The sequence below is a fragment of the Anolis carolinensis genome, chromosome 4, assembly GCF_035594765.1.
Source record: "Anolis carolinensis isolate JA03-04 chromosome 4, rAnoCar3.1.pri, whole genome shotgun sequence".
In the NCBI taxonomy this organism is placed as follows: domain Eukaryota; kingdom Metazoa; phylum Chordata; class Lepidosauria; order Squamata; family Dactyloidae; genus Anolis; species Anolis carolinensis.
This window is the reverse complement of record NC_085844.1, coordinates 37187760-37210106: the sequence shown is the minus strand read 5'-3', so window position 1 is coordinate 37210106 and position 22347 is coordinate 37187760.

The following is a 22347-nucleotide window of genomic DNA, read 5'->3' as shown; positions in this document are numbered from 1 at the left end:
TTAAGCACATTGATTTGTGTTTATTATATGGAGACACCAGTCCCTTTATAGTGTGGTTGCCCTTGGGAGAGTACATAAATACCACACTTTAAAAAAGGGAAGGAAAAAAGAATACTCTTTCCTGACTAGATGATCCACTTACATAAAAATGTGAAGTTTTAGTGGGATTCGCTTCCCCCCTCTCTAATTAAATGCAGCATTTATACACATGGTCGCTCACATACACTGAAATTCCAGGGTTTTTGACCTAGGGTGGGACAGAACACAAAAGCTGCTATTAAGCCCTGTTGGGCTTTATATCACTTCCTGGATATCTCTAGGCCAAAAGCAGGAAAGCCACTGTGTTCCAATGAGGGCTGGATTATCAATTATGCTAACTACACTATAAAACAGCCAAACTGGAAAGCATTCCAAATATAATTACTAGGGTCTATGCTTATCCCATCTATACAAAAGACTTGTTCTAAATCTCTGTAGTAAATATCTTGGTGGCTCCTTGTGTATCAAACATGACAGGGGAGCAGTGACCTTGAGCACACCAGTAAAGAACGCTAATCTACTGGCAGTCTGCCCATCATGATTGAATAAAACGAGTTCAGTTTGGTGGATGGTGCTTGCCTTAATTTCTAGGGTAGGATATGTAAATTGCATCAGTTCTGGAAAGGCTGCACTCAAGTTATTTTTTTCTGGACTCTCTTGGTAGGCTGGCAATTAAGCTAGGTGCAGTATACTTGGAAAAATCTGATCACATGATCTGGGTAGGATAGTCTTACTCAGGTGCAACCTAGTTGTTTGTTTGCATAAATCTACACATTCAAATGGAGCAATATACTTATAAAAGAAAAAATGATAGTGTTAAATCTGAAAAGAACCAGGGGAAAACTTCTGTTAGCTACTTGTGTCATGGTTGCTGTTGAGAACCCAGCTGATGTAAGTGACTGATATCTTCTCCAGGAACACTGGATAGCTGTGTTGTTTTGAAATTTACTGCTGCTACTGGTGTTACAGCAATTGCTGGCTGTTTTACTCTGGGCACCTTTGCCAATCATATTCAAAACTTCAGCATACTACTTACCGCTGGAAGTGTCCTAGGATACTTCCAATGCAGTTCAGGCATGGAACCCCACGTTGCCTGTCATATGATGCAGCGCAACTTCTGGTGGGACTCCCTGTTTAAACTGTGGAGGAAGTGTTCAAGCAGGGGAGAAATCCATCCTCCCAGAATTGTCTGATCTCCCTTTTCTGGACTTTTTGGGGTCTGGAGGCTTTGCCGAGTGCCTTCCTTACCCTGATCCCATGCTCTTGAGTCTTCCCCTTTTCCCCAACCCTCCTCCTCAAACTCTCTCCTCTCTCTCTCTCTCTCTCTCTCTCTCTCTGCTCCCTCCCCATTCCCTGCCAATCACTCTCTTACTCTCTTCTCTTCCTCCTCCTCCTCCTTTGGCTTCTCTCTTTCTCCATTTGAAGGTGCTCAGGGTCCAAGAAGGAGGGTCTTTCCTGGATTGATTTCTTCCCCCTCTTCCAGATAGATTTAAATTAGGAATTTGAAACTTTGAGCTGCCTGTCTCCTCCCAACCAAATCCTCCTCTCTGCTTCCTTTCCCCCTCCTTGCTACTTGCAATGCAGGCAATGCACCAGATTTGCCCCACAGCCCCACCAATTTGAGATGAAGCAGGACAGATCAGCTATAAGTGTGATAAGGCCCTCAAGCAGAATTCTGTGATTCCCATCTTTTGGTAGTCACTGATCCAAGACCCAATCTTTGCCTTTTGCAATACAGATCCCCTATTTTCCTTTTTTCTTTGTGGTGATGGCTTCTATTCTAGCAAAATGAGAGCACCACACATGCACAGTGAAAAGCAGCCAACATGGGTTATCTCCTATTATTGTTGTTATTATCCAGCTTTCCTCTCACACAGGACACTCAAAGCAGCTAAAGGGTGAAAAGGAAGACATGAGCAACGTTAGTAGAGAATCGCCATGCTGTAACTGCAAAGGGCACTGGTGTGGAATGCAAACTATGGAGGCACTCCTTGATCAGGGTGAAGAAAGAAGACAGGAGAAGTTGAGTGTTGGAACATTGTAACTATTAGAAGTAAAGCAACTGAAGACTGACAGCGTTTTGGAAATAGTGATGGATGAGACCTCCCTCTCCTGGTTGAAGAATGATAGCTTGGGTTGTTGTATGTCTTTCGGGCTGTGTGGCCATGTTCCAGAAGCATTCTCTCCTGACGTTTCACCCACATCTATGGCAGGCATCCTCAGAGGTTGTGAGGTATGGAGAAAACTAAGAAAAGAGGTTAATATATATCTGTGGAAAGACTAGGGTGAGAGAGGTCACCCTAGTGGAAAGACTAGGGTGAGAGAGGTCACCCTAGTGGAAAGACTAGGGTGAGAGAGGTCACCCTAGTCTTTCCACAGATATATATTAACCTCTTTTCTTAGTTTTCTCCATACCTCACAACCTCTGAGGATGCCTGCCATAGATGTGGGCGAAACGTCAGGAGAGAATGCTTCTGGAACATGGCCACACAGCCCGAAAGACATACAACAACCCTGTGATCCCGGCCATGAAAGCCTTCGACAACACAATGATAGCTTGCTTCACAGACCTGGCACAGATTGAACCTGCTGTTTCGACTGATAAAAGAGCCCTTAACCAATCTAGCGGCTTTGGCTTTTGCTGGTACCTCCCCAAACTAAAAATCCTAAGTTTCCATAGACTGAATATAATTGTATTCTAAGTGTTATCAAACAACATAAATTCTTACAGTATAGGAGCAGCCTAGGTGATTCCAAAGTCCTTAGGTGAATCTACACTGGAATTAATGCAGTCTGACACTACTTTCATTGCTATGGCTCGATGCTATGAATTCATGGGGACAGTAGTTTACAAGGTCTTTATCCTTCTTTGCCAAAGAATGCTGGTGCTTCACCAACTCAGCTCTAGGATTACATAGTATTGAGCCATGGCAATTAAAATGGTGTTATATTACATTAATTGTGCTGTGTAAATGCATCCAAGGAGGGCTATGCTGGAGTTTTAGACTTTAGCCCCCAAATCTACTTAGAGCTGCAAAAGCAATTCAATGATAATTTGAATTCACAAATAAACCAAAGGAAATTCCCAGCCACTTGAACTGGCCATCTTAAATATCTGCACCCAGTACAGTGAGGGCCACAACATGCCTGGCTCTCCTGAAAATGTTGAAGAGGAACCTATGAAGAGAAAATTATGTTGATGGGGAACCAGATATTTAACAAATATTCAAAATATTCAGAGCCCTCAGCTTGGGTGTGTGAAGTTAGTAGGTATGCCTCCCCCACTCCCCCATATTCACTGTTTTAATCAACAAATCATATTAATTTGTGAAATAATGTGTGAACTCTAAAATAGCCTTACCATGTTTTACCTCATTCCTGCAAACTCCAAAATCCATACATATCTGCTTAAGCATTGTGAATTATAAACTTGTATATTGGAAACCAAAACAAATGAAATTAAAACAAAAGAGCAGGGGGATAATATGCTTGCACATAGGAAATGCTGAAGGTTCTTACTAAATTCATGTTAAGTTAAACATACACAAAATATTCCATTCAATGTCCTAAAACAGTGTTTTCCAGACTGTAGGAAGTTGGAAAGGGACAAGGGTCAACACTAAAATTGCACCCCTCTCTAGATACTTGCCAGGGACAGGCAACCAAGGGCATCAACATAGAGAAACACTTTGAATAGCGCAGTCCTTAAATACTGTAATGCATTCTATTGATATAAGGTATCAGATAGAATACCAGATACAATGAACAATCGTGACATAAATAGTTTGGAAATAGTGCTTCTTCCATATTAATGACTATTCTATCGTTGCCAACTGCTGCTACTGCACGTTTTTGTAAGAATTCTGGATCAAATCTGTTCTGTTGCTTGCTTGGAGTTGACCTTGCTCTTCCAAGGCAGAGTTCAGCCTCTACTATGTCATTAACGAAACTACTACATTAACTAAATTACTGCATTAACTGAACTGCTACAAATAATAACAATAATAATAATAATACTCGCCTTTCCCTGCAGTTCGAGATGGGTAATAAAATAATTATTATTATCACAACGACATAGTCTGACATAGCAAACAAGATAGATATGCTGGATTTCGTATCACAAGTCGAACACTTCCCAAGCGTTTAGGACTGTGTGATGTATTTTCGGATGATGCATGCAGATCTCAGTAGAGTGGCCTTTTGCAGTTGGCAGATCATAATTTTGTCAATGTCTATTGTTTCCAAATGCCAGCTGAGATCTTTTGGCATGGCACCCAATGTGCCGATCACCACCGGGACCACCTGTACTGGTTTCTGCCAGTCTTTGAAGTTCGATCTTGAGGTCCTGATAGCGGCTGAGTTTTTCCTGTTGTATTATTATTATTATTATCATTATTATTATCATTATTATTTAATAGGTTCCAATAATATTTCACAGCAAACATTTTTCTTTCACCATCCATTTCCTGTCTATCTCAGCAGACTTGTTGGGCCCATTCACACTACATAATTTTAGCTCTATGTTCGATGTTAACTGCCATGGCTGCATCCTATGGAATCCCAGGGCTTATCATTGGGGAAGCACTAGATTTCTTTGATTCAGAATTCTAAATGCCTTTCCTACACTGCAAATCCCTGGATTCCATAGAGTGTGGTCAAACCGCGAAAGTGAAATCATCATGCTTTGACTGTAGTGTGGCTGGGTCCAAGGTTCTAGGTATAACCCCTTTTCTATTTCAGAACTCCCAATGTAAATCAAAAGCAGCCTTTTTGTAAAGCAAATGAAATAGAGATGGCTGCTTTTTTTCATACATTACAGGAGTTGTAAAACTGAAACAGATTTCTTTGCCTTCATCCTCAATTATGAAGATTTGAACATATGCCTCGCATAAGCCTTGCTCATGTGAGTAAATATTGCTGTCATATCAATAGAAACTAATGCAGTCTGAGAAATCCATCACTGAACAAAGGGAAATTTACTTTCTGCCTTGTAAAATAAGTCAAGTGCCTTGTGTGCTATACATATTTTCTAGCTGTAAGGCAGAATATTAAACATCCATCCCTACATGGGATGATTAACAAATCTTCAAAGACAGAGGTACAAAGAACAAAAGGGACACAATTCACACCCACCCACCAAGAATTTCCATTTTTTCCATGAGAAAGGGGACAGTATATAAAATATAAACATGTCAGTTTTATTGCTTTGCCTTATAGAACAATTCACATGCGGTGGTGTATGCTATGCAACAATAAGGAGTGCTTGTTTATCACTCCCTACCCAACCTTGAGGGGGAAAAATAACATTCTCTTAGAGAAACATTGTAGTAACTCTAAACCAAGCTGGAAACAAGATTATAATGAGCATATATTAAACTGTCTTCTCTGACATTAACAAAGCTAGCATTGTTAGATTTTTACTCTGATCATCAGTGTATAAACCATTGTGGTTTTGTGAGAAATCACTCGCTACCTCCTCCAGTTTAAAACATACAATCATGCATATGACTTAAGTTGTATCAACGAGGTTGCTTGTGGCATGTCACAGTGGGACTCTTAATGATCTTCTACAAGGATTCTGTTTGTCTAAGTTGCCTATTCTTTGTCTTGTGATGTGCAGATGTGAACTATGCTGAAAATAATATGAGGCTAATTACCCGCCTTGTCAATGGCAATTCTCATATAATGATAAACCATATTTCTTTTATTTTTAAATCTCCCAATGATAATGACACTCCAGCTAAAGAGGATTTCAGACTCCGCTGAATTTCTTTGTTCCCCACAGCAATTCTCTCTCTCTTTTTCCCCCTCTGGGCATGTGTCAGTGTGGATAAAATTAAAATAAGGGAAAGTCAAAACCTAGTCATTAAAAAAGACTTGATGGAGTCCAACTTTATGCACACCAAAATTCTTGTAAAAGAGCTAAGCTGCAGTAATATCTGTAATATCCCACTTTCCAATGGCTGCTTCTGTTTGTAAAACAAAGAGGCCCCAATTCGGGTCTCATCATTGGCAAGTTCTTACACAAGAAAGCTGAGACCCATTACATTGACTGGGTGTGTTTCTCTGTGTCTGGTTCCACACAATGATGAAAAACACATCCCGTTAGTTTAATGGGTCCCACATGACTAACAAGATATAGATGATAATGTTCATCATGTATACATCTTCATCCTCATTGGTCATGTACATGCATAACACTCCCTTGCAGAATCACAATGACCCTGCAAATCTAGGTTGGAAACTATATTTCAACATCTCTTAACAGCCATTGGGTTAACACAAAACAAAAGGATTTCATGCAGTACAGATAGACAGTTGCTAGGGATACATTAATGCATCAAATTGTTGTGTGTAAACTGAGCCGTCCATTCCATGGTAACTTCCATTTTTTGTGATGGTTCAAAAAATGCTGCAAGTTCTTGGGTCATGGGGTATGGATCTCTCTATCAAAGAATCCATGGAACACATATAAGGCATGTTTGCAGATACCTTTCGTAACATGTGATCCCAGCTATAGTCCTTTTGAATAATGAGGCAAGCCATGATCTTATTTAACCAAATTCTAGCCTATGTACATGCTTTAGTGTCATTGAAATAAAACTTAACTTAACATTTCTGTAGTTTTCCCCATAATGGTTTGTAATGACAACGTGGCTTTCCAAACCAGAGCTCCCTGGCAGCACCTTCTGGGTTTTCCCTCTGGATAGGAATAGAGCCACTGTAAAACAGGACCTCCTAGTCCCATTCCAGAAAGATGGCCCAGAAGTACACCATGGCTGAGGGCACCAAAAACTGCTAAGAGGTGCAGCAGACTCAACAGTGACCCACTTGTCCTATTTAATTTTATGCATAGGTCATCCACCAAAGTGACTGAAACTATCACTGTCCCATAGGAAAAGGTAAAGGTTTCCCCTGACGTTAAGTCCAGTCATGTCTGACTCTGGGGGTTGGTGCTCATCTCCATTTCTAAGCCGAAGAGCCAGCATTGTCCGTAGACACCTCCAAGGTCATGTGGCCAGCATGACTACATGGAGCGTTCTTACCTTCCCGCCGGAACAATACCTATTGATCTACTCACATTGGCATGTTTTCGAACTGCTAGGTTGGCAGAAGCTGAAGCTAACAGCGGCCGCTCACACCGCTCCTGGGGTTTGAACCTGGGACCTTTCGGTCTGCGAGTTCAGCAGCTCTGTGCTTTAACACACTTCGCCACCGGGGCTCCTTCACTGTCCCATAGCCCAACCCAAAGTCAGATTGAGATAGATCTAAGGGTTCTTCCACACTGACGCAAAATAAAGAATGAACCAGCATTAAAAATGCCCATTTGACACTACATCTTGACCACATGTGAGTGCAAAAACTGCTCTATTGGCAGGAGACCAGTCATGCAGGCCAGTCGTGCCAACAGTGATTTGGTACGTCTGGGCATGGGAAGAGACACTTCCCTTTCGAGAGCTCTATCATATCATCACTGAGGACAATCTAAGAAATGGAGAACCTCATGCAAAAGTAAAGAAGATTTAGCTTCATGGAGGGGGGCAGGGAGTGTAGGGAGGCACTGCCACCCCACCTCCCAGGCTGCCAAAGCCCAGGGAGTGCAGGGTGGTTGTATGGATGTCACCTGGGATTGCAGATGATGTCTCAGATGGCCATTTCCATTGCCTCGACACCTGCAACGATTTAGATTTTCATGAAAGATCGGGATCTTTGCAGGTTTTTTTTTTACCCTGGTTTAAACTAGATTAGAAATTCTGGGTGATCTACATTCCACATACGTTGGCTGAGAATACTTCTGGAATACTTTGACAGAGGACCCTTCCAGTTAGGCCCTATATCCTAGGTCAGTGATGGCCAACCTATGACACATGTGTCAGCACTGACATGCCTAGCCATTTTTGGTGACACGCTGCTGCATGATTGGATGACTATGTCTTTTGTGGGCAAATTCGGTGTGATTTGGTCTAGTGGTTTTGTTGTTTACTCCATGGGAATTATGCATATTACATTGACACTAGAATAGAGAGAAATCAGTGTGGAAACTGCAAGAGGTATCATAGATTGTTGTACATGCTAATAATGGTAGTAAATAGTTTTTGATTTATTAAATACAGTTAGATATTACAATTATACATTTTTGTTATTTAAACTACACATATTGTGAAATTATGGTTTTTTTCTTGAAGTGACACACCACCCAAGTCATGCTAGGTTTTTTTGGTGAATTTTGACACACCAAGTGCAAAAGTTTGCCCATCATTGTCCTAGGATCTGATCCCAGGTTTTCTGCTATTAATTGGATTATATGAGTACGCATTGCCAGGTAATCTGGGATAAACAGAAAATCTGGGATGAAATCCTGGGATATAGGGCCTGTTTGGAAGGGCCCTGAGGCATTCACTTTGAGAGATGTCCAGTAGCAATTTCTCCTTTTTTATTATTGAATTCTTATTTACTATGCAGTCTCTCACAGGGAGAGGTGAGATATCATAGCCAGCTCCTTTGGCTTGATTGGAAGTAACTACCATTTGGTTCCTCTTCTTCCAGCAGTCACCCTTGCTCATTAACCTTTTATTTGGCTAATATCCTTTATATTTGATAATGGTGATCATGAAACACTATTTAAAATTACACAGAATTCTTGGATTCTGTAGGATGCTGCCATGAAAGTTATAGTGGTATCAAATTGCAATATTTCTACAGTGTAAGTAGACTGCTAAAGACCTCAAAACACTAAGCATATCTCAACATGTGTGCCATGATGTGTGAGTGCATGCGGTGCATGGTATATTATTGTGGTAGTACTATCTTGGAAAGCTATGCATCCCATAGAGTGTAAAAGAATATAGAGTCAATTTCACACTACTTTGTGTGCCACTGAATCCATTACACATAAGCAGCTGTGTATTAAAATATTACAAGTATTAGGGAAAGTGCTTCCTTGATATTTGATTGAATTAAAGCAGTGACATTTATAGTCAACTCCTCTGTAGTATAAGTGAATTTAGTGACAAAACAAAAATAAGGGGTAGAGCAATTGAAGCAGATGTTCCATGAAACTCTTCCTATAAAGAATACAAGGGTCTGCCGTAGAGCTCATCAGTAAAACATGAGAATCTACTTGAGTAGAAAAATCACAATCTGGTACCCACAGGCAATTGCCTGCATCTCATGTAAACTAATAAATTAAAGATGCAGCACCATTTTTCTTTGTCTTCCCTTTGTCAAATGCAATCATTTAAACATGCATTTTTGTGTGGCCGAACTTAAAAAATAAAAACATACTAACATGAACCTTCTTTATATGCACAGTTTTCATCTCACATTATCATTTTCTTATCACCTCCACACGTGTGTGTGTGTATAGAACTAGAACAACATTGTTTATTTTGCCCAGAGGGTTTTGTTGGGGGGTGGGGGGGACAAGTTTCGAAGTCAGTTTGTTCTCAAGCCTCCTAGCAAAAGATTCCACAGTGTTAAAAAAATAAAATAAAACAAAAATCCTTTATAACCCTTTTGTAAGAAGATATTTGTTTTCCATCAACTTTTATGAAGCTTTTTGCAAATAACGTGTTAAATACTTTTCCTCCCCCCGAGACATTATATTTGGAGTCTGAATGTGGGAAAGGATATTATTATGTTGCATGTTCTGAGCGGTGTTGGGGAAGGCAAAATAATCAAATAAAGAAGGCTAATAATCTTTAGACATCTTGGCAGTCTAGAAATTAATGTTGTGAAAGCACAAATATGGCTAATAGAAAGGCATAAATGGCTGTTTATGATTACATTTAGATTGCAATCTTGTGCACATTTACCTCTATAAAAACTCTGGGTGCATAATAGTACTTACCTCTTTGCAGAAATGGGTAGGATGTTGCTGTTCATCTTACAGTATCTCTCCAAATCAGACACTTTTGGACTCCTTTATGTTCATCAGGGTCAATTTGAACAAGTAGAGAGAGGAGGGTTAAAAATTAGCTTACATGTGGTCATTGCTGTACATGGCAGTGTAGTAAAAACCATAAATACCAGACATTATGTTTTCTTTTTTAACTAAGGACTTCATCTTAATTGTTTTCCATCCATCTTCTGTTTTTCTCCCTGAATTTTAACTAGCATGCAAGTGTTCTAATGTAAATTTAATAAACTTTCTTTCCTGGGGTAAGGCAATTTGATGCTAAGTGGGGCAAAATGCAAACAGAGCATTTCTCAGTAAAATTTTAATGCCACATCCCAATTTTCTAATGGAGGTATCAGAATTGCAAAGCAGCGCAACTCCACTCAAACTAATAATAAATCAGGTGCTAAAAGCTGCACCTCCTGCAAATGGTGGACTCCAGCCAAGCAATGGGAGACATACAAGGACAATCGGTGCCTTTCATTTAAACATAGAGCTATCTCCTCCCCAAATGGCTGGGGAATAGTTGAATACAAGGTTTTCATTATGTCTTTCCCTTATACGTTACATCCTGTGGCAAGATTTAATTATTTCCATTTTAATAGTTAACTAACGTTGGAAGAATTGGAACTAGAATTGATAGTGTTATCTTAGCCATCACTCCCAGATGTGTTCACTTTAAATAAAGGCATAATTTTAAATATTTGACATGATTTTAAATGATGTAATCCTGATCTGTGTCTCCTGGCTGTGATTTCTTTAGGGGACTATAGGAAAGGGCACTGAACGAGGATATTGAAAGTCATCAATTTGCTTACAAATCAGTCCTTGACATATTTCACTATGTTAATTTGTAATAATGCCAAATGAAAAAGCAAGGTATAGATTGTGGCCTGTGCTTGCAAGATCTTGACCTAGTACTGTACCCGAATTATAGCTATATTATGAATGCTGTTGGGAGACAGGATTAAGACTAATTGGCCATGTCAGGATGAAAGAGAAACTTTGGCTGTGCTTTGTGTACATAACAATCCCATTTACCTTGAGGTTGTTACTCAAATTAACCTTGTGATTTGATTTTGTGAGGTGTTTTACTCCAAGAGTAAAAGCTAATTTAACTTTAATTCTTATTGACTGTAATTTTGCTTAGTTGGTTTTTTTTAAGTGGTTGAACTACTCAGTAGTCCATCTCATGATGTTGTCATCCTTTCTTCTTTATTGTCCTGTTTCCATCTGTGATGTAAATTGATCCTGTTAGGTGTGCTACAGTCTTTGTTGTCACTTTATGGCTTCAAGTGGTTTCAAACTTATGGCAATTTTAAGCTAAACTTATCATGGGATTTTCTTTGCACAATTTGTTCAGAGGAGGTTTGCCATTGCTCTCCTCTGGGCTGAGGGAATGTGACTTGCTCAAGGTCACCCAATAAATTTCCATGGCTGTTTGGGGATTTGAACTCTGGTCTCCAGAATGGTAGTCTAACACTGAAACCATGCTAAATTTTCTGTTACAGTGTTGCTATTGCTGCTATACACCAGGAGTTAAAAAGATAAAAGTGTAGGAAATGTGGATTTTAGGGCTCCCGTGTCAACTTGATAGGGAATTTTATGACTCCCATGTCAACTTGCCTTATTTATTTTGTGGCCTGTGGCCAGCAGAACCTTATGTGTATTTTAGTGGATACTAGGAACCCAATAGAGAATGAGCAGTGCTAAATCCTTTTCTTCTATTTTGGAGGGGGAAATATAATAAAATACTAAGTCTATTATCTTGTTTTCAAGCTCAGACATGGGTTATGGCTTTCATGTCAGCGAGTCTGTTCTTGGCTTTATCATAATCCTCGTTAAAGAAGCACTACAAAGGTGCTTCTCCAATTTTCTGAGAGGGTTTTATAATGTGTAGACTAAGAATCCTTCCAGACAAACCCAAAAATGCGAGACCTGTCGCGCTTTTACAGGAGGCATCCAAACAACACCTTCGGTAAAAGTGAATTAATTCCAAATTAATTAGATACCTTGAATATCCTGGATCTTAGGTAAGATCCAGGGCTTGCCAGGTGTGGGCCCTGTGTGGATTGGGCCTGGGGACCGCATCACATGATCTACAATTCCAGTCCACACAGCCATCTTGGTTTTCTGGGTTCCAGGTTTCCAGAAAACCTGGGAGACAGCCACTCCTCCCCCAAAACAAGCCCTTAAAAGAAAGAAAAACTTACCGCCATTAAGGTACTGCTGGATTCCTCCTGAAATGACACACCAGGAGACCGGGAGAGGGGAGATTTTCCTTCTCCCTGCCCCCAATCTCCTGGTGTGTCATTTTTACGCACCAGGAGGACTCCAGCAATATCTTAACGTTGGCTAGGTAAGTTTTTCTTTCTTTTAAGGGCTTTTAGGGGAGGGTTTCAGGGTGGCCCAATGCAATCCCAGTAGTAGGGAAAGCCTGGGGGGGTGGGGTGGGGGCAGATAGAAATGTGTGCCAAAGCGGGTTTTTCTGTCATGTCTGGAAGTGCCCTAAGACCCAAAAGCTGCTTCAACTGACACAGAATCCACCAACCACCACTGTGCAAGGCAATAATTATATGACTCAATAACAAATGTCCCCTTCCCTAATATCTTCACTTAAGACACAAATATCCCTAAATGCCCCATACTTTTAATTGGTATGGGATGAGCTGAAAAGGGAACATTTTTGTACTTATTGAGATTTTTAAGGGAACATTTGGGTCCTTTGAATGTCTTTTTGCAATGCCCAGAATGGTAATCTAATCACATTTCTTGTCCACCATCCTTTCTTTTATTTTGGTGATGGGTCATATTTTTTCTAACTCTGCTTTGTGGGACTGTTAATGAGAGATGAAACCAAATACTTTATCTTGAATTGCAAGGTAGGCAAAATTCGTTGACCTTTATAGAGCTATATAACAACAAACATAGTCTCCAAGGATGTGCAATTAAATTGTATTTCTGGTCACTGTTGAGAAATGAGTTTTTCTGACATGTGTTTGCTATCAGACATTAATTTTTCAATACCACTACCCCCTTTTAAGATGGGGTGTCATCATCTCTAAACACCCAAAAAAAGGTAAAAGAAAAAAAAGACATCCTACGGCAGATCTGGGGCACATTGAAAGAGATATGTGAAGGAGCTGTCCTTTAGTTTCATAAGCATTAAATTCACTCAAGATTTTTTAATAATAAAAATGCAGGGTTGTCTGACAACATTCATATTTTTTTCATGAACCTGTCTTTTTAAATTCTCCAACTAATGCGATATATAGTGACAAAGTCGATGTCATTCACAGCAGCATTTACTTGCTTTGCAACACTCTGAGGCATCCATCAGAAAACTGCAAATGACAAACTGCCCTTTTAAAAACAAATGTATATACAAGCATAAGGACAAATAGATATGCATGCATACATACATACATACATACATACACACACAGAGGGACACCACAGGATGAGTTGGGATAAAGAAATCAAACAACACCATGGCAATCCACACACTATTCCATACCAATAGCACTGGATGACTGATACATTTTGAAATTCAACAACTCATAACAATCTCCATAGTCATGCCCCTATGGCATAACCACAGCACATATGATATCCAATACAATCATAATGGCTCATTCAAGTAAAACATTACAATATACTGAGATAGATAGATGATAAACTGAAGATAGAGAGAGATTTTAGACCAATTTTCAAAGATGCTGACCAAAGGGATGAATGTAGAATGCTATGGTTAAATATCTCTGATAGATACTTTAAACTAAAACTCAGAAGTAATTCACCACCCCACAGACCTATGATCCACCAACTGCAGCTGTGTGTTTCCAAACCCATAGTAAAGGAATAAATCAACTAAACAAGTAGGATTCCAAAGGATACAAATCCAGTGTAAAAACATATTATAAAAGGAATAAAATAAAATGATTTGTATTAAGAAATAAGTGTATGTGTGTATTATATTGTGTGTGTGCATGTTTTATTGCATTATTTTAAAATATTCAAGAAAAACTTTCATGACTACACAGCTAAATACTACACTCAACTAAACTACAAGTAAACAACTGTTAAGAAACCACAAACTTCCCATTCTCTATCTGAGAATTATGCCTTATTAGTGTATTCACTTTAAACAATCACCAGAGCCGGTCCGACAATGAGGCGAATTAAGCTGTCATTTTGGGTGCAAAACATATGGGGGCGCAGTCGAGACTCCTTTTTCTGTTGATTTGTTGTAAAACATGATGTTTTGGTGCTTAATTTGTAAAATCTTAATGTAATTTGATGTTTAATAGGCTTTTTCTTAATCCTTCCTTATTATCCAACATTTTCGCTTATCCGATGCTTTTATTTTTCAGTGATTGGTTTTGGGGGGGGGGGGCACCAAAATTCTGTTTGCCTACACTTGAAAAATACCTAGGACCGGCTCTGACAATCACACTTCTTCTTGAAACCAAACTCTATTCATTCATGAATCCCAAAGTTGATGAATGATTGTTGTAACAAGGTAATGAACAGGTCCTAATCTTTATTAAATTTAGTCACATATTTCTTTTTAATAATATAGCGAATTTGTCTATTTCAGAAAAGGTTTTACTGAATTTGTATTCACTAGACACGTGTGCACATGTATATGATGGACTGCAGTCCACAAAAGCTTCTACTAGAATTTTCTTTTTTTCCATTGATTTCTTTAGGTCTTCTTAACCAAATTCCCAGATGTTCCCCTTTTTCCAGTTCTGTGTCCAATCCATGACAATTTTGGGAATTTTAATGTGGTAGATAATGGGGTCCTTTTGCTTGATTTGTTCCCCTCCAAATGTGTACATATTTAGCTCCATGCCCCAGATTTAAAGGCATTGGTTGAACATATTCATCCCACTGACCAAAGTTTGCTTAAGTAGTATTTTTTTCTTTATTTGGGATCTGACATTTTCTATGTGCATTTTTGAAATCTGCATCTTTATTGGGGACAACATATCTGTAGGCACCCATCAATATGAGGAATCCAAAACTCAGATGACATCTGTTCCATTGGCAGTCCAGGACACTGAGATTGAGAAAAAGCCTATCAGTCAGACTAAAATCATATTCCTCATTCATCCATACTATTTCCTATAAAAATTACATCTTCCATTGTAATTGAAATTCCTACATTTTCCCTTTGCTAAAATTGCTAAAAATTACTGTGTTCTTTTTGCATTTTCCCCATGTTCTGCTCAGTGAAGTTTATTTTACTGTAATATTTGTTTGGATTTTTCAAGCCTGGTTTACATTTTGGAAAGAGACAGCCAAATGTTAAAGATGGTGACAAGGTCTGCTCATCTTTTTCTTGGCTGTAGAAAATGTTTTCTTTGAGGTGAGACTTCTTTGAGGTGAGTCTGCATCAATGCAAAAAGGCCCGGTATTACTAGATGACAGGCCTTCCATCTCAGTTACGGCATGCTTACTTTCCAGGGCTGATCAGAAAATTGACTTTTGCAGCCACGTTCTCAGGGTTGCAAAAGTATTTGCAGGGTGGGAGTACAGCAATATCTTCACCATCTTGAGCAATTTAGAGAAATGATAACGCCACTGTTTTGTAGGGGATACCAGTCAAAGGTTGTTTTTCTCCCTTTGTTCTTTGTTCTTACCTACTTTTATGTAAACTATTGCTTCTTAACCTTTTCTGAATTACAAGCTCCTTTGAGAATATCAGGAAAGCCTTGGACCCTTCCCCAGGTAAATGCACCGATATACAATTTTCAAAGTAACAGAAAGAAAAGAAAGAGGGGAGACTGTACCTAGTTCATGAAGTCTAAGAACTTCCTCAGTCTTGTGAAACACCAAAGAATCCACACTTGACAGGTTAGGGACTCCTGATGTAAACACATTTACACTATTGGATGGTCTTTCCTTGGTCCCCCGCTTTTTATTCTTGTTGTTGTTGTTTCTGCTGCTGTTGTACAGCAGGGCATAAAAAAACTGAAAAGAAAATGCTAACTAACATTGGTCCTGGGAGTTCAAGCTCCTGAATTGTTTTGTCAGATGCCTGAAGGCTGGGAAGAAAATGTTACGCATTTTCCAACACAATTTTTTCCTTCCACCATTTTTCATTCTTTCTCCCTTCCCACTTGAATATTTTTAAACTGTACCCACACATTCACAGACATCATGTGAATAATTTCTGGGGAAATTTCCTTCTGCAAATAATGTTTCTTTCCTTTCCATTGAGTCCTGCCATTGCAGCTATGGGTCCTGCCATTGCAGCTGATTCCTTGCCACCTTGTGGCTGACACAAAACATAAAAGAAGTCTCTACCCATCCATGCCCAACACAGACACTCATAAAACAATGGAGAAGAAACACATCTTTCAGAGCTTTCAAATCTTTTTATTCCAGAACCTGTAAACATTTTATTCCCCATTGGACTTGGTTTTATTCAGCTATTGTGAATTGTTGAATCTGTTTTAATCTGGGGTATTGTATTTACAATATATTGTTTTTTTAAACAAAAGTGTTGCAAAACTGCCTTACGAAAAAAATGTTTTTGAAGAAAGAGTGAGAAATCCTGTAATATATAAATACATATAAACAATAGTTTGGTTCTCCATACTGTCACTTCTGGTCTCATTGCTTTCTAAAGAAGCCAGTCTCCCAGCCTGGAACATATATTCTCTTCTGCCTATAAAATGTAGACTAGAATTTGTGTTTGGCTATCATGAAGTAGATACATGCATTCAGAGCACATTTCCATCATCATCATCATCATCAATCACTCATGGCCAAGTCTTATCTTCTAAAGGTAGAGCTGTGAAGAATAAACTAACGTAATGAAGGAATTACTATGGGATGTGCAGGGCAGTACACAATGTCAGTATACTGTACAACTGCAAGACTGATTTTTTAGCATATCTTCTTCTATAAAGCCATTCTGTCTTGTTTCAACATTGTGTGTGCGCGCATACACACACACACATATACACACACATACACACACATTTTAAATAGACATGAAATTCAACATTTACTGTCTTTTCAACAAAAACCATTAAGCTATAAATATGTCTCTACACACATTTTCATCTTAAAATCTATTGCAATAAAGTCTTTAAACAAAACCTGGTGTGAGATTTAGTAAACAGATCACTCATGTATTCAGTCTATATTACATTTTTCTCTTTAAAGCTGGATCTAGACTGCCATATAATGCAGTTTCAGAATGCAGATTAACTGCATTGAACTGGATTGTATGGAAATCTAGATCCATCCTAAAAAAGGGGAGTCAAGGACATTTAGGGTCCTTCTGCACAGGTCAAATGAGGAAGAGCATTAGTGAATGGACTCCATGGTATCCACATGATGCATAGCAACCATTCACCTAAGGCTATTTAATGTGACCTTTAAAGAAGCTCCAGAACTTGCCCATGATTTGTGGCAGTGCAAACAATTGAGCTGTTTCTGAGTCAGAACTGTCAGAACAATAACAGAAGGGAGGATCGTTATCATTCTTTTTACTTCTCTCCTCCCCTGTGTTGCTCTGGAACTCCAACCAGTCTCCGTAGAAGTGTCAATCAAATGACTATAAGAAATTTCATGCCTGGTGGTCACTGCTTAGTGAGGACATGAAGGGAATTGTAAGGATTAAAAACCATGGGGCCATGCGGGCTCCTTCAGCTTCTGGGTCACTTTGGTGTAACACAATATGGACGGCTGCCGACCTGGTACTATAGCTGGCTGTGAGGACCCCTTGCCATAGATCTGGAGTTTCTCACTCCAGATTAGCTCCAAGGTATGTGGCCTGTGAAGGTTGTTCCTTAGAGACCTTTCAACCACACAATTATAGCACTATGCTTCTATGTTAGTTGTTATGGGAATATCCTAGAGATCCTCAAATTTGCCATTAAGAATTGTCAGTGTCCATTCCTTATTTCATAGTGCCAAATCTTTTAACATTCATATCTCCATATGCCTTACATAGGAAAGTTTTTATTCACTTCCTAAAGGAGGACAGTGATGGCGCCATTCTTGGGAGAGAATTCCAGAGGTGGTGGGCAACTACAGAGAAGGCCCTCTCTCTTGTTCCCACCAGCCGGATTTGAGATGGGGGTGGGACTGAGAGGAGGGCCTCCCCTGATGTATGCAATGCTCAGGCAAGCTCATATAAGGAGATGCTTTTAACCAGGTAGTTTGAAACCAAACCATTTAGGGCTTTAAAGATGACAACCAGCACTTTAAATTTCTCCTGGTAGCAAAGTGAAAGCCAGTGAAGTTGCCACAGCATGGGAGTTGATCTCTCCCTGTATGGTGCTCCCATTAGTGCTGTTTTAGCCTACAAAGCCCTAAACTGTTCCAGCACAGCTTACCTATCTGAACGTATCTCCCTCTTTGAAACATATCGGAGTTTAAGATCATCTGGGGAGGCCCTGCTCTCGACCCCAGCCCCTTCACAAGCGCGACTGGTGGGGACAAGAGACAGGACCTTCTCAGTGGTGGCTCCTCGGCTATGGAACTCCCTGCCCAACAAAATTAGATCATCCCCTCCTTCCTGGCCTTTAGGGAAAAAAAGTAAAAACCTGGTTATGGGACCAAGATTTGGGGCAGTAAGCAATTTGATGGGTGCTCAGCTGTGCAATATACCTTCAATCCAAATTTGGATTTTCCAGTGTTCAGTAGGGTATACATGCACCACATAAAATGTTCTACATTCATTTCTAGGCACCAGGTGATAGAAAGATTTCTAAATTCAAATCCAAAAACATTTCTGCCAGGCAGAATAGATAAGATAGGGATAGGTGGACCCATGGGTTAAGGTAGTTTCCAATGTATCTGAACATTTGCTTATTTTAAAGTTCAACATTGCAGTTGAGCTGCTGAATGCCAGTTAAACTGTTGCTGTGATCACACAATTAATCTGCAAGATGCAAGCCCAAACATTAACAAGAACAGGGTTTGTTACCATATGGTCAATAGTAATTACAGGATTAAATCACACAGTGCAATGAACCATTGTATTAATCTACTTGAGAGACTCTTCACGTGTTACTGCATAGATGCAAAAACATACAAACTCCTATGCACGAAAATCTGTTGACCTATTTTATCATAATTACCTATATTTGAAAGTCTCCTACAAGCTTTCAGAACATATATGGCTTAGGAACAGTAAGACATTACATACAATTTTCGGATACATCATTTTACTCCAGAGTTGGAGAACTGGTGCATTGTGAGGAACTGGGTTGCAGCCTCCTTCTTTCTGCCTCCTCAGAGCACTGGGGCTTAAATTAAGTTTCCTATAGAAGCCAATATAAGTTTTATTTTAAATTCCTAATTGTAGTACAGAAAGGATTGAGATGGACCATGGAAGGATTAACTCTCCCTTTCAAAAGGTTGTCACATCTATTTTGCAGCTATTGGTAGTGCAGGGGTGGGAAAAGGTACTGTATTTCATCACATAATAGTTGCCACCACATATCAGTCACACCCCATTTTCGGGTGCAAAATTCGAATTTTTGTTTTCCTTGCATAATAGTTGCACCCTTATTTCAGGCTGATTTCCCCTTTCTTTCTTCTTTCTCCAAAGGCAAGGCAATTTAAAAACTATAAAATTGAGGTCTCTGAAGCTTTACTCTTATCTCCTCCCTTTTCTCTCTTCCAAAACAAGGCAGTCTACAAAACCTGGAGTTCTTTGGTGAAAGGAGGGACATTCCAAGTTCCAGAGACTTCTATTACAGGTTTCAGAAACTGCCATGGAGGAAGAAGAAAGGAGAGCACAATGGAGCATCAGAGACCTTCATTTTATAGTTCTTGAGCATTCTTGCCTTCAAGAATGAAGGAAAGACGGGGATATCAGTCCAAATGGCTCACAAACAGAAACAGAGTTGTTTGTCTGGGGCTGGATCATCTCTCCTCCTCCTCCCCTTTCAGAGGTATGGCATTTTATTTGAAAACAACAACAGAAACCAGAGAATAAAGGCAGTTTTTCCTCATGTAATAGTCGCAAGCCCCCCCCCCCTTTTTCTTTTCTTTTGAAAAAGGGTGTGTGTAGCTATTATGCAATGAAATATGGTACTTTTTAATTTGTAGTTCTAAGAATCAACCAGTGTGACTGGTAATCCAAAAAGTTTTATACCTTTGCCCAAGATGTTCTGAGCATTGTTCCCACCTCCTCCACAATGTGATGCGGCAGCTAAAAAAGCCAATGGGATTTTGGCCTGCATCAATAGGGGAATAGCGTCTAGATCCAGGGAAGTCATGCTCCCCCTCTATTCTGCCTTGGTCAGACCACACCTGGAATACTGTGTCCAATTTTGAGCACCACAGATGAAGGGAGATGTTGACAAGCTGGAAAGCGTCCAGAGGAGGGCGACTAAAATGATTAAGGGTCTGGAGAACAAGCCCTATGAGGAGCGGCTTAAAGAGCTGGGCATGTTTAGCCTGCAGAAGAGAAGGCTGAGAGGAGACATGATAGCCATGTACAAATACGTGAGGGGAAGTCATAGGGAGGAGGGAGCAAGCTTATTTTCTGCTGCCCTGCAGACTAGGACACGGAACAATGGCTTCAAACTACAGGAAAGGAGATTCCACCTGAACATCAGGAAGAACTTCCTCACTGTGAGAGCTGTTTGGCAGTGGAACTCTCTCCCCCGGGCCGTGGTGGTGGCTCCTTCTTTGGAGGCTTTTAAGCAGAGGCTGGATGGCCATCTGTCGGGGGTGCTTTGAATGCGATTTCCTGCTTCTTAGCGGGGGGTTGGACTAGATGGCCCATGAGGTCTCTTCCAACTCTACTATTCTATGATTCTATGATTCTACATGTAGGGTAATTTGACTGTGTGTGTGTGTGTGTGTGTGTGTGTGTCAGACTGTATGTTGGTATGTATAGCATTTGTGTGTGTGAGTAGGGAAATAGATGAAAAGTTATATCTGAATATGTTTTTTGCTTTCTCCCACTCATCATGGCTTAGGCCATACTTGCCAAAGATGGTGTGGGACCACCAGATTATCCAGTATGGCATTTAGGATAACCTCTGCTTCATTCCCATCAACATAGAAAAGGTGACATATGAAACAATCCCACCTGTCTGATATATGTAATTTATATTGTAAGCCGCCCTGAGTCCCCTGATGGTTGAGAAGGGCGGGATATAAATGATGCAATAAATAAACAAATAAATAAATATGAAGGGAAGGGAACACATTATAATTACTAGATATTATTAGTACTGAAAGGGAACTCTTAACTTAATGAATGCAATGTCAATGAACCATTCCTCCCACCACAATCAACTTATATTATACTCTGCAATTTATTTTGTAAAATTTTAAAATATCTTTCAATGAGATCTACATCTTTTTTTCTTTATATAATGTCAGAAAAAGGCAAGCTAGAATCTACAGACCAACAATGGCATTTATTTCCACAGAAAAGAGGTTTATGAAATCTTTTTCATCAAATGTTGTAACCTTGTGAGGAGGCCAGGTTTGACGTCAGTACAAACTAGGCATCCTTCTGTGAAACAATCCCCTTCATCAGTCTTCCAAGATCCAGCAAAAACTTTAAAGATAAGCGTTTGAAAAATGTTGTGTGAAGCTATTTGACGTTCTGTAAAGGTCTACCCATTACATCTGAGGGACTTTGCCTTTTTGCAGAAAGAAGTGCCAATAAGAGACTTTACCTCAGTCAGGAATAAACTGGAATAAACTATAAATGGTACCATCAATATTTTTATTCCTTTCTGCCTGGTCTTTGCATTAGATTCTGCTTTTAAAGCTGCCAATCTCACAAATTTGATATCATCCCATTTCAACCAGCATTTTGTATCAACTTGTCTATCATTTTCCCTTTTATAGCTTGTCAGCCCATGAGACTGTTCATTAGAGTGTCTCTCCTTCTCTAATAGTCAATCCGAAACCTTATTAAGGTGAAAGCATGAACACATATACAGGGTATATAACTGCATTCAGCATACCTTTATACACTGGGCCATATTTTTGTCATTGACCAATTAATCCCTCATAATTGGAAAAGAATGAAAGGGTTACAAGTAATGAGCCAATTATGATTTTATTGTCATGCCAAATTGTTTTCTTGTACTTAATTATGTTTAAAAATAACAAGCATTCATTAAGCCATTTATGGATGGTCATGCTTATACCCACACACAGTCAAATCAGTATAATTTGAATTTTTATAGTTCATGGGCATTAAATTGTTAAACTGGTAATGTAACTAATAAAGTCAGATTGTTTTTATTTGAACCTAAATGCTACAGTCTACTTGAAACCTTTACTGACAACAAGGAATGTTGTCAAAAGGGGAGATGGGTGAGAATTTTGTTTGGTTCATGTTCAAGAACTCTTATTTCTTCCTTCCTAAATCCAAGAAAGCTATTAGCTCCAAACCAAAACCTGGC